This window comes from Penaeus japonicus, unplaced genomic scaffold (assembly GCF_977035675.1).
Source record: "Penaeus japonicus unplaced genomic scaffold, GWHDUDI00000001_assembly GWHDUDI00000013, whole genome shotgun sequence".
NCBI classification, from domain to species: Eukaryota; Metazoa; Arthropoda; class Malacostraca; order Decapoda; family Penaeidae; genus Penaeus; species Penaeus japonicus.
Genome location: NW_028234415.1, coordinates 17,933,422 through 17,938,421, shown reverse-complemented (window position 1 = coordinate 17,938,421; position 5,000 = coordinate 17,933,422). Strand labels below are relative to the sequence as shown.

Genomic DNA, 5,000 nt, shown 5'->3' with positions numbered 1-5,000 from the left:
TGAAAACCTGCTACTATTTACCCAATGAGCTCATTAAAGTGGCCTGCATGTCGCCTCTCGGGTACACGAGCTTGCTTTTAACTTCCTACTCCCGATGATCGCGTCTTTTTAGTGGAGAAATCATTAGTCATTTATCTATCTGTCTATCTACAACTGCCTGTCTCTTCGTTTCTAGTTTTCCTTCTCTATCTTTCTCTCTCTTTGTATCATTAATTTTCTCTCTTTGTATTATTAAAGTAATTTATTCTGTTTGTTTTACTTCCTACTCTTCACTTTCCCTTTCTTCAAAGACTTAAGGATTCTTCTTTTCCTCCTCCTCCTTGTTTAAATGCATTCTCTTTCGTGCCTCTTAAAGTATAGTCATTCTGAGAACCGCGAGTCTACAGATACTTATCAAGGGTCGTGTACGTGTGTGCATGTGCGTATGTGATTTGATATATGTTTGTTTGCTTATTTTTGTTCGATTGCTTATAGTTTTGTTTTTTGTCTTTTGTTTGTTTGTTTGTTTGAAGTTTTGTTTGTTTGTGGTTGTGTGTGTGTGTGTGAATTATTCCACATACCTTAGAGTATGAATCACAAATTTCCGTCCGACCTTCTCACGCACTTCTATATTTTCTTTAATTTCAATTGCCTGACTCCCTCTAGTTACAGACGCACGAATAAGACACATTTCTTATTATCTCCATTTTCATCCTTTTTTCTTTCAGTCTTCTAGCAAACTCTGTAAAATCCGGCCTGAAATAGGAGACGCTGGTACCACGAACCCTACAGAATCGCTACATCGGAGAGAAAACTCAGCTTATTTTCCTTCTGCAATTCTTGTTGCTCATTTAGCTTCACGGAATAGCATTAAGCAATGCTTTAAGTGTCTCGAAAGAATAACCCGAAGGTGGCTGGTAGTTTAATGCTTATTCTTTAGCGTTTCTTGGATTTTCTTCCGGCATGTTGTGAGGTTGCCTGATGTACGATGCCCGTTTTAATAGACGAATTGCAACATACTATTTTTTTCTTTTTTACGCAACATGGCACGCAATGTATTGTTAATCTTTTTGCTGCACGCCGCGACGCATATCTTTTGAATTTAAATAAGATCTGAAACACCTTTTTGAGAAAGGAAAACAAAAGGGTTATTGTTAATATATCTGAGATTGCGGATGATATAATATTTTCCGTTATCAGAATGATCAGATAAGCAACTCTACCCCCCCCCTCTTTCATCAGATAAGACGGAATTCCCATACGTACGTACATACATACATACCTGCCCAGCAACAGTACCATGACAAAACGGAAACTACCATAACACAAGTTTTTTTTTTTTATCATCCCGCCCTTCGGTGTCCTTGGGGCAAAGTATTACAATTGTAGGATGTACCTTCCATTCTGGCAACATCTGCTGCTGGCGTCGATACTGACCTTCGAGGCCACAAACCCTTCGAGGCCTCAAACACCTCTCTCTTATGCTGCCTTGTTTTGCCAGAAGAGAAAGAAAGAAGAGGTTTTCTTCCTTAATCCACCTCTTATGATCGCATACAAGATCGAAACCCCAAGGACGAGATCCTTTGAAACCTATCGTGACTCGGCCATCGCGGTCCAGTCCCCCTCCTGATGCCCTCTCGCAGGATTCGCCAAAGTCCCATTCCAGTGCAACAGCCTTGAGTGGGAGGGATTAGCGAGCCTGGAGGGGACGTCCTAATAAGGGTCCTGCGACGTGACGGACCCCCTTGTCATGTTCCTCATCACGCTTCCCGGTAATCTTCCATATTGGATGCGGTCGGGTGGAGTAACCTCGACTTCGGGTAGTGGCGTCTGGAGTTGCAGTGCGCGTCCGTGCCGGTTCAAAGTTGGGCTTGAGGTGTTCGTGTCACTTTTCCGGAGAAGGATAATCGGTGTATTTTAGCACATGACCCATATTTTTACTAGAGAGGGTTAATGTTTTTTTTTTTCTTTCTTTCTTTCTTTCATGCACGCATACCTATTCCTGTCAGATCGTAGAAGCTAAAAATAATTTACACTTATGTGCTTATTTGTGTGTGTATGTGTGAATATATATACATACATACATACATACATATACATTGTATGTATATATATATATATATATATATATATATATATATATATATACATATATATATATATATACATATATATACATACATACATACATATATACTTATATATATATATACACATATATATAATATATATATATATATATATATATACATTAATACATACATACAAATATATACTACCATACATATACATCATATTAAATATATATACATATATATACAATATATATATATGATATTATATACATATATATATATACATATATATATATACATATATATATACATATATATACATACATATATATACATACATATATATACATACATATATATACATACATATATATATATATATATATATATATATATATATATATATTATAAATCATTATACTAACCCTCCAAAGTAAAGTCAAAAAGGGAAACATGAAAGTAATTCCCCTTGCAAATCACCGCTAGGAACATTTAAAGCAAGGAAAGGAATATCTTTCAACCAAGAATCTCCCGAAAATCCGAGTGACGCAACGTAGCCAAAGGCCAACCACTCCTTGATAAACCTTTAGCCAGTTGAAGAGACGTCAGGCAACATAAAAAAAAAAAAAACACAGCATAGTCGTAAAGTTTCCGAAATCCATAAAAAGGAATCTTGTGTCAATTAAGTCATATTTTCCCTATTGTTCCTTACTCCTTGCTAATTCTTCTTTTCAAATCCTGATAAGCCGCAACACATCTAATATAAGTCTCTCATAAACCACATAATGAAAAAAAACTCGAAATCCTCTATGAGCCATCAATAAACCTCGAGTTTCGTCAATAAGAAGGCAAAGGGATAAACAACAGACCTGTACAGCCACCTGACAGAATGTGAGACATATAAGCCTCACACTCGCTTATAAATTCAGTATACACTCATGACCTTCGCTCCTTGCTAATGAAAAACATAAGGTGTAAAGAATAGGTGTAAGGGAAAGGGTGAGTTGCAAAATTCATTAAAATTGTATGGTTGACAAACAAACATGACACTGCCCACGTGACGAGGCATCAGCCAAAACAATTTATTCATACACCACTTGATTAGCCTCCATGACAGAAATTCAAGAGTGAGATTCTTAAACGATTCATATTGTCTTACCTAAGCGCATGCCAGGGGTCAGAATATCCCATATAATAACCGCATCCTGTCAATCTCGTTAAATACTACTCTAGGAATATCAATTTTCCAAAAAAACAAACAAACAAACAAAAAAAGGAACACCTCATACCTCGCATGTGGAACATTGACCCAATATGCCTATACCACATCATAGTTTCTTTTCCAGTTTCAACGAATTCGTTAAATAACACACACATTAAGAACATGCACCACTAGCAAGACGCGCAGGCACAGACACTCACCACCCACGCCAGTAAAAATCAGTAAAAAATCCGGTCCTTTCACGCGACTCCGCTGGTCAGACACACTTGGGCAAAGTACTTCCAGGCAGTGAGTGGCATGCAGCACGCGAGGCCCATGCAGGGAACACTCGGCGTTTCCTGAGCTTTGTCCTTGGAGCTCCGTTTCCCCTGTTACCCTTGGCAGTCAACTCTCCTATTGCTCTTCCCCTTCCGCTCCCCCGGTCCCTTCCCCCCCTCCTCCTCCTGGCCAACACCCACAGAAATTTCCCTGACAGTACTTCCCCCGTGGACGTCAGTTCCTTTGTTTTAATCTTTCCTCTATGTCTCTCTGACTCTCTCTATCACTCGATATTCTTCCCTCTATCTCTCTTTTCCCTCTGCCCCCCTTCTCTCTTCCTTTCTCTTCTCTCACTCTCTTTTCTCATCTCTCTCTTCATTTTCTCTTCTCTCACTCTCTCTTTTCTTCTCTATCTCTTTTTTTCTCTTTCTATCATGCTCTCTCTTGTCTCTTTTCTCTCTTCCTCTTTCACTTCTCTCCTCTTTTCACTTCTCTCTCCCACTTATTTTTCTTCTCTCCCTCTCTTTTCTCGCCACCCCTCTATAAGCCTTCCTCTTCCTGTTTTCCGTCGGCCTTCCTCTTCCTTCCCATCCGTCAGCCTCCACCCCCCTCACCTCCTCACCCTTCCCTCCCTCACCCCACTCCCCTCTCCCGCTCTATGGTCGCTCTCTTCTCGTAGGCTCTTCGTGTCCCGGCATAGGCTGGGCTACCTGCGTGAAATCAAGGTCACAGGTAGGCGCCGCTTTCTCTCCGATGTATTTCTGACGACTATCGCTCTGCCCGCGGCCATTCTCGCTCTTTGGTGTTTGAACACACACACAAACACACACACACACACACATATATATATGAGAGAGAGAAAGAAAGAGAGAAAGAAAGAGAGATCTATTCATTGTGTATGTGTGTGTGTGTAAATGTAAGCGTGTGTGCGCGTGCATGCGTGCGTAAGCGTTTAAGTGTGTTTCATCTGGGTTACCCACTGCCTCGGTGGGTAACCCAGTGATGATGTCGATCCCACCTCCAATGCCAATGTCACTGCCAATGTTTACCATCATCTCTGCTCTTGTCAGCGTCAATGCCATGTGCTAATGCGCGTTCCTCTTCGTACATGCGCGTGGATTCGAAATAATGATGTGGCTTTGCATTCACATTCTCAACGTTAAAACCCCGAGAGAAGAAATGGTAAATATTAACCAGTTTTTACTCTCAGTCGACAACCACTGCAACGGTTTCCGCCAAGGCAATGCAGGGGAAGTTTGGGGGATTTCTGTGTCGAAAGACGAGCCTATTTTCTTAACCAAACACGGAGAAACGGGGTGAGAAAATGAGACCAGAGAAAGAGAAATAGATAGAGGGAGAGAGGGAGGGAGAGAGATAAAGATGGAGAGAATAAGAGGGAGCGGGAGAGAGAGAGAGAGAGAGAGATAGAAATAGGTAGACAAGCAAAGAGGAAGACACAGTAAATG

At 40.5% G+C, this 5,000-nt stretch overlaps 1 protein-coding gene across 2 annotated transcripts in view; it reads right to left on the bottom strand.

The window, feature by feature from the left end:
- The window catches only part of LOC122267706 (high-affinity choline transporter 1), a 37,462-nt gene that overhangs the window by 19,488 nt on the left and 12,974 nt on the right, over positions 1 to 5,000 (bottom strand). The window contains exon 1 of one of the 2 annotated variants that reach the window (XM_043037826.2): positions 3,477 to 3,589. The exons of the other annotated variant lie outside the window; for it this stretch is intronic. The gene's annotated coding sequence lies outside the window, so the exon portion shown is untranslated. Of the gene's footprint in view, positions 1 to 3,476; positions 3,590 to 5,000 lie in introns of those variants that run through there. 2 annotated transcript variants of the gene reach the window in all.